This window comes from Medicago sativa, chromosome 4 (genome assembly GCF_051527215.1).
Source record: "Medicago sativa cultivar Bolivia chromosome 4, Bolivia_mono, whole genome shotgun sequence".
Lineage (NCBI taxonomy): Eukaryota > Viridiplantae > Streptophyta > Magnoliopsida > Fabales > Fabaceae > Medicago > Medicago sativa.
In genome coordinates this window covers 11,234,105-11,242,711 of record NC_140752.1, presented here as the reverse complement: position 1 = coordinate 11,242,711, position 8,607 = coordinate 11,234,105, and the positions used below count along the sequence as shown (strand labels likewise).

Below are 8,607 nucleotides of genomic sequence, written 5' to 3'. Positions count from 1 at the left end.
ATAAATGACAACTTGTCCTGTAAATCAAGGTTAGTTTCGTCAATAACAACTTATCCCTTATATTTGATTTATTTAACTGATTTTAGTCAATGCTCACTTATGCAGTGCATTTTAGTTTATAAGGGTTCAATATAGTTATAGAATTGAAGTGAGGTGACATTATAAATAGCATGAATATTTTAGCAGGAACAACATTTTATAAATAATAACTGGTTCCTTGTATCAAAGTTAATTTTGTCAGTGACATCTTATCCCGTACATTTACGTTACTACATAATCTTTAGTCAATGCCCACTTCTTCCATGCATTTCAGTTTTCTACGAAATTTTAGTTAATGTCCACTTATCTCGTGCATTCTATTTGATAAGTGTTCAATATCATTGTATAATTAAAGTGAGGCGATGATATTCTAAATAGTTTAAACGTTTTAGCAGGAACAATTTTTTATAAATGACAATTTATCCTGTAAATCAAGGTTAGTTTAGTCATTGAAAACTTATCCCGTGTATTTGATTTATTTCTGAAATTTTAGTCAATGTCCACTTATCCCGTGCATTTTAGTTGATAAGTGTTCAATATCATTGTAGAATTGAATTGGGGAGATGATATTCTAAATAGTTTAAACATTTTAGCATGAACAATTTCTTATAAATGACAATTTATCCTGTAAATCAAGGTTAGTTTAGTCAATGAAAACTTATCCTATGCATTTGATTTATTTCTGAAATTTTAGTCAATGTCCACGTATCCCGTTCATTTTAGTTGATAACTTTTAAATATCATTTTAGAATTGAATCAAGGTGATGATATTCTAAATAGTTTAAACACTTTAGCAGGAACATTTTTTTATAGATCACAATTTGTCCTTTAAATCAAGGTTAGTTTAGACAATGACAACTTATTCAGTGTATTTGATTTATTTATGAGATTTTAGTCAATGCTCATTTCTACAATGACATTTTAGTTTATGAGTGTTCAATATCATTATAGAATTGAAGTAAGGTGACATCATAATAAGAAGAAACTTTTAGCAGGATTTTTTTTATATAAATATCGTGTATCAAAGTTAGTTTAGTCAGCGACAACTTATCCCGTGCATTTACGTTACTTTTAAAAAATTTGTCCATGCGCACTTCTCCCATGCATTTTAGTTGTCTACAAAATTTTATTCGATGTCCACTTATCCCGTGCATTTTAGTAGATAAGTGTTCAATATCACTGTAGAATTGAATTGAGGTGATGATATTCTAAATAGTTTAAACATTTTAGCATGAACAATTTTTTTTAAAATGACAACTTATCATGTAAATCAAGGTTAGTTTAGTCAAAGACATCTTATCCCGTGTATTTGATTTATTTATGTGATTTTAGTCAATGCTCACTTATCTCGTGCATTTTATATTATAAGGGTTCAATATAGTTATAGAATTGAAGTGAGGTGACGTTATAAATAGCAGGAATGTTTTAGCAGGAACAATTTTTTATAAATAACTTGTACCAACTATAAATGTCTTTGATAAATTAATAATTTAACAATTATATTAAAATTTGTATCAACGATAACTTGTCCACGTTTAATTTTTATTTTTAAATATTTATCAAGAACAACTTGTCTTGCATCTAATAATTTTTTCGTTTATATGTAATAAATATTTTTGTTAGATAATTAATTTCAGTTCATGAATCAATATGGTGTAATGAATATGTGTTTAGTAGTGTATTTCCTTCGATCATGATTATAAGTAAAAAATCATATTTTAAATGTATTGAATAATTAATATACTTAATTTATATTTATCACCAAATACTATAGTTGCTCTATGAATTTACAAAGTTATTTGTAGCTATCCTTAATATTTGATTTTTTTCAATTACGACCATGATGAATTATGCTCTCGGACCCCTGTTTGATTTTTCTTAACTCTATTAAATACTCCCCCCATCTTAAAATAATCGTTTTTTTTAGTATTATTTTCTCTGTCTTAAAATAATTATTACTTTTTATAATATCAAAACATCATTTATATTTTTTTCCACTATTATGCTCTTATTTATTAAATTTCATCCGACGTACTATCCACTAACTACAATTAATAGAGGTATTTTAGTAAATGATATTAATTTTGACATTGAAATCACCATAATTAATTATTTTCATAAAAATCATGTACAAACCTTAACGACTATCACTTTGAGGCAGATGGAGTACTAACGAGTAAACCACCAAATTAGTCTTTGCCTTTCAAAACACTCTCAAATTAGTCCATCATTCTATTTATATTTCAAAATAATATTTGTCTTTGTTAAAAATTTCTCAATTAAGACATTCGTAATGTGACAATAACATAGAGATAAAGATTTAATATAAAAACTTTTTATAATATTTCAAAATAGCCTCTGTTTTTTTCAAAAGTTTAACTCGTCGTGTGACAAAACACAAAGATAATAATTTAATTCAGAAAATTTTGACAAACACTATTTTTAAAATATTAATAGAGTCAACGACTAATTTAAAAATGACTTTCAAAGACATCAACCAAAATCATGATTTACTCGTTAATTAATTGTCCCATTAAAAAATATTAATTAATTATAAATTTGTTTTAATGCTAGTTTTTAAAAAATTTGCCACACCACACGTACCTGCTATACCACTCTCCAAATCTCTACACATTAGTACTCTCTTTCTATTCCCTTTCTCAAATCCTCACACCTCACACATATATTAATTTTGTTATTTAATATTATTTAATAATTTGTTTATTTTTAACAAAACCTATCAGTTTCCACATCACTCACATATTTCCCCTCCTCTCTCTCTCTCTCTCTCTCTCTCTCTATCACTCGCCTGAAACCATCCATCTCATTCACATCGTTTTCTTCTCCACCATGAACAACCACCACCAGCAACTTCCGACCAGATCTACATCTTTCCGGCGACCTTTACTCATAAAAAATTACATATTATTCATCACCTCATTCTCCTCTATCTTTCTATCAAATCAGATTTTCAAAAGGAAATAGCTTGAAAATTTCACATTTTTTAAAAAGTGATTTTCGGCCACCGTTTTGATGCACCACCACCGAACTAATCTCTCCATTCTTTATAATACACCCTTTTTTTTATTTTATTTCTTCGATATTTCAGACTACCGGACTTAGAGGCCGTTTCCGGTAACCACCGCGGACAACCACCGTTTGGGAGTAGTTTCTTTATTTTTCTTGGTAAATCATGCACCTCTCTTCTTGGTAAAGCCATTTTAGACATGGTAATGTTATTTTGTTTAACTATATAATTAATTAATTTATCATTGTTTAGTCACCCAAATCATAAAGATTTGATTTTTATTTAGGATCTCAACCTTTATCTATCTCAAATCTGAAAATTATGGTGTTGTATTTTTTGATCAAATTTTACATGCAAAACAATATGTTCTCACTTTTCCTTCACAAAAGATAAATATTTTTTTTTTGGTACAAAAAAGATAAATATTTTAACACTTTGAATTTTGTAACATCAACAATAAATAATTTTAGATATAGAGACTCAGACTCTATTGTATGGTGTTGTTGACAGTTCAATTTTATTTAAGCTCTGAACTTCCTTGTTAAATCTACAAAATGAAATATAAACCTAAACTAATAAAAGATGCTGTTTAAAAAATAAAATAAAAACCAGGAAAAATATTTGTATGTTATCTTGTTTATTCATGTGTCTTTCTAGTGTTTAATTGAGACCTTAATCCTTGTCTAGTCCATATCCGAAGATTATTGATTCACTGAGAAAATTTGAGTTACTTCTGCTGCTAATCGTTTATTACCCTTCATTTCAGATACTATGGCTGACTCTGAGCTTTATATCAACAAAATTCTGATCGACCCTCTCATTTTGTCTCTCAACTTGCTTAGATATTATTTAATAAAATCACCATTCTTTTTTGGTGGTAATGACATGAATTTAAGTTCGGTTAATGCTATTGTAAGTTCTCATCCTTCCTTTTCTCTCTTTTGTAGCTACCATGTGTTTTTTGGTTTGAAGTTTAATTGAAATCTAAAACAAAGTTCCTTCGACACATTATATCACAAAAATATAATTATCACCACTCAATTTTTTGGTCAGAAATCACAACTCACATTATACCAAAAAAAAAGTATTTTCACCACTTTATTTTTTTTTGTCAGAAATCAAAACTCTTTTTTATTCATTTAATATATGGAAAATGATAAAAAGAAAGTTTCGTCATCACACATTAGAGTTCTCAACTACTCTCATGTGATGCATGTCATAACATTGAACCACACATCAATATAACAAATCAACTATTCATTTATTATTTATTTATTTTGTTTTTACCAAAACAAATTCATCTCTTTTTAAGCTTTCTTCAACCTTGGTCGGCTTCCGGCCGCAGCCTCCTTCCGACAACCTTTATTAAAAAAACAATCACATATTTCTTATATATTTATTTTTTAATACCAGTTATAATCACACAAAAAACATAGCACAATCAAACACATCATAACCAAACTCATTTCAAACTATTTCCTTCATGTAGAATATGTGTGGTGATGAACCTAAGCAAGAAAAAACATGATAGTTTGTTAAATATGATACAAACGTAATAAAAAAAAAAGAATAAAGAATGCATATGAGTAGATACAAAATTGGTGTTATTGTCTTTTACTTACCTTTGTCCTTGTTGGTTGCGCAGAGAAGAAAAAATTTCAATAAAGTATGTATACCCAGATTACATGTGATATTTTTTGTTGTTGGTTAGGAAAAATAATAATTTTCAAAGAATTTTGCTTTTTTACAGGAAATCGGTCTACTGTTGACTGGAAAAAGGAGATCAACTTTTAAATCTCTTGCAAAATGAAGTGGAAGAATAGAAATGGAGCTTAGTAAAAAAAAAAACGTACAAGAGGAAAAAGTGAACAAAAACTCTTAATGAGAGAACTGTAAGTTTTTCTTGTTGAAAATGTTTTTGGATCTACGTTTCTTCTTCATCTTCTAAATTTAAAGAATAATATTCTGTTTTTCTTTGGAGCATTTGTTAACACAGTTTATTAAATACGTATATATAGATATAAAAGGAGAACATATAAGAAGAAAAAAACGTACAAGAGGAAAAAGTGAACAAAAACTCTTAAAGACAGAAGTGTAAGATTTTCTTCTTGAAAATGTTTTTGGATCTCTGTTTCTTCATCATCATCTTAATTTAAACAACAATACTATGTCATTTGTCATCACAACTAAACTTTTCTTATATATTTATTTTTTCATAACAGGTATAATAACACAAAAAAACATATCACAATCAAACTTATCATAATCAAACTCTCATAATCAAACTCTTTCAAAACCCTCCCCTTTATGTTTCGTCATTGTTTATTTAGGCATGTCTTTCTTTGTAGTTTCTTGGATGGACAACAACATCATTTGAGTTACCTGCAAAAAGAACATTTGTTGGAGAGATGAGAACTTCATTTCATCTGCAAAAAGGTATTGTAACAATATTTCTCATCATTTATTTATGGCTGTAATTTGTTAATTTATTAATCTGGATTTTTTCTTTTGTTTTATATTTATAGAAGAAAGAAGAAAGTATAACATGTATTTTATGTTGCTATGTAGACTTTGCATCTCTTAACTAATGTTCGTTATTAGAATTTTGTCTTGCATCTATATTGAAAATGATGAAGTTGAAGAAAAATAGAAACTTGTTTACCTTTTTGTAGAATGTGTGGTTATGAACCTAAAGGAAGAAAAAACATGACAGTTAGTTAAAGATGATATGAACAGAATAAAAAAAGAATATGTATAGATACAAAATTGGTGTTATTTTACTTACCCGTGTCCTTTTTGGTTGTGCAGAGAAGAAAAAACTTGCAACTTTTCTGCAAAAACATATTGGAGTTTAAGATTACAAAGACGGGAGGAAAATGAAGAACAAAATGATAGAAGAAGATACATGAGGAAGTAAATGAAAGGGAAGTAGAGAGAGAAATAAGTTGATAAAGAGATAAGTAGTGTGAGCAAAGAATGAAATTTGTGGAAAACTTATGTATGAGCAAAAGAAATTTGAAATTCAAATTTGAGAGCCAAAAAGAATTGACAGCTATTTCCAATCTGTAACATTGATATATGTGAAAAGTTTGAATCACATGTTATCTCAAAGTGTATTTGTTCAGAAAAAGGCAACTATATGGTTAGTTCCCAAGGAAAAGGTGTTGCAATATGTTGTAAAACTCAACTTTATAGTTACATGACATCATTGGAGTTAGATGACATAATCTTGTTAGAAAAAGTAAAATTAAGACAAAATTTACCCTCAAAAGGGCGACGTGGCAGAAATTCATTAAAGGTTATATTTGAGTTTTCCACAACATACTTTGTTCTTATATTAAAGAGGATTAAAAGAAGAACATGCTCTTATCATACACTCTCTGCACTGAATTTTTTATACTATCTTCTCTAACCATTCTCTCTCATCTCTCATCCACCACCAACATAAAGCTTCACGGTCCCAGCTCTCAACATATAATAAGTAACTCATAAGTTATTTATTAATTCACCAATTTCTATCGCAACAATTTTTTTAAATAGATGGGAGAATAGTGACAAAAAAAAATCTAATGTTGTAAGTGCATAATAAAGCTGATCTCCATCGCATTGGCACTATTCACACTTCAAATGTTCTCATCATCAAAACCACGTGTTCCATTCATATCTTAATTGTAATGAAAATGGTAGCATAAACATTATGGATTTTTTTTTTGGGAATTATTTTAGTTGATTTTTTCACAACTTCCTTTTATTGTTGGTTCTATTGTTGTGGTGATTTTCCAGATCTGTATATTTTCTTGTTGTAGTTTTCTAGATCTGAACTTTTTAGTAAGAAAAATTGGTGAAGATGATGAAGAATCACTTGAAGAACACATGAAGATGAGTAATTAATTTTTAATTAAAAAATGATATATTGAGTTGTTTTTCTAGATCCTTTGTCAATTTAATATCTTAACAACCTGGTTTTGTTTTTTTGGGACAATTCATAATCTAGGTTTCAATTGAAAAAGGCAGCTTCTTTATGAAAAAGATTTGGGATGAAAAATATTTGAGATGAAAAAAATACATGTGGGTTTGCTTAGAAAGAAGAAGAAAAAAATACAGATGTGAGGGTGAGTATTGAGTGGTCAAAACACGGTGGTTTTGATGGTGTTGCAGCCTCTGGTGGTGGGTTGGTAAGTAGAAGATAGTGATCAAAAAAATCTAGTGTTGTAAGTGCATAATAAGACTGTGTTCTCTACCTAATCTAATGGTTGACATTTACTTTCCCATGATGGGAAACAACCCTCCATTCCCATGCTAAACCCCACCTTACAATGTTATCTTTGGTTACACCTCTACGCGTCTTGGTTAGTACCTCAATAGAAGTATCATTGTCCCAATCGCTAAGATTTTGATATCAAAATGAAATTAATTTTGACATATCGTTTTTGGGTTTCAAAAAGTAATTAATGTTTGTTCAATGTTGTCCTTGGTAGTTTTTAGAAGACTGTTAGAAAAGTTCATCTCGAGTTGTGTGTAAGTAATGATAGAACTTGAGTTTCATTTTATTACTACCTCTGTTCCTTTTTAATTGTCACATTTTGAGATTTTACATAAACTAAGATAGTCAATGATTGTTACTACTTATGATGCAATAAGTTGTACTTTTACTATAATGACCTTATTCGTTTAATATCTCATTTCATATATTTCTCTCTCCGCAATAAATAACTAAGGATAATATTGGTAAAACAACATTTAATATTGCATTGAACTTTGAAAGTGACAGTTAAATAGGAACAAAAAATTTCTTCAAAAGAGACACTTAAAAAGGAACGGAGGGAGTAGTTGATTAGCACAAAAAATGCTCATTATGTGGGTCTTTTTTGTATAGTTACGAGTGTCTACTCTCAGACAGTGAGAAAGAATTGTGAAAGTCGACTTTATTATGAGAAGTTTGAATGAAGATAACAAAGTTGTGAATTTAAAATGTAGATGATTTTATGGATTCAGAGAGAGTTTGAGAAAGTTGCAAAGGAAAGAGATGAAAATTATAAATCTGAATAGTAGAAGATTTTCTTAATTTTGATAGAGTTGCAGATGAAGAATATGAATTAAACTCAAACTTGGAAAGAGTGTAAGATTCTCTTGATTTTACGAGGGAGTTAGATGAAGATAAAGAAGAAGAAGAAAACGATGAATTGGAAATAATAAAACCAGATTTTGAGCAATTGCAGACGAAAAAGATTAGGGGGACTGAGTTGCAACTAGATTTTCAGGGAGTTGCAAAGAACATATGCGGAGGAAATGAATTTGAACCAAATTTTTAGGTAGTTATATGAATAGTATGGAGAAAACGAGTTGAAACAGTATTTAGAGGGAGTTACCGAGAAAGAAGGTGTATGTTTAGAAGCAAAGGGAAACGGAAAAGTAGTGCAAACCATGTTAAAAACTTATCTTCTAGGTTTTGTTACAATCTGAGTAATCGTGAAATATGTTTTCTTTAATACTCATCATGATTTTTAATCAATTAGGGTTTAGAATCAATTGTCACTAGT

The 8,607-nt window shown here is 28.9% G+C and overlaps 2 long non-coding RNA genes across 3 annotated transcripts; one reads left to right on the top strand and one right to left on the bottom strand.

Moving 5' to 3' along the window:
• Positions 1–2,804: 2,804 nt before the first annotated feature.
• Positions 2,805–6,387, top strand: LOC146926291 (uncharacterized). Of its 2 annotated transcripts, XR_015034083.1 has the most exons (6): positions 2,805–3,269; positions 3,834–3,979; positions 4,818–4,959; positions 5,086–5,161; positions 5,416–5,503; positions 5,876–6,387. It is a non-coding gene; the product is annotated as an uncharacterized LOC146926291 (long non-coding RNA). The 2 variants fall into 2 exon arrangements; XR_015034084.1 differs by lacking the exon at positions 5,086–5,161.
• Positions 5,156–5,957, bottom strand: LOC146926292 (uncharacterized). Its single transcript, XR_015034085.1, has 3 exons — positions 5,853–5,957; positions 5,730–5,756; positions 5,156–5,449 (listed from the first exon to the last, which is right to left on the bottom strand). It is a non-coding gene; the product is annotated as an uncharacterized LOC146926292 (long non-coding RNA).
• Positions 6,388–8,607: the final 2,220 nt, after the last annotated feature.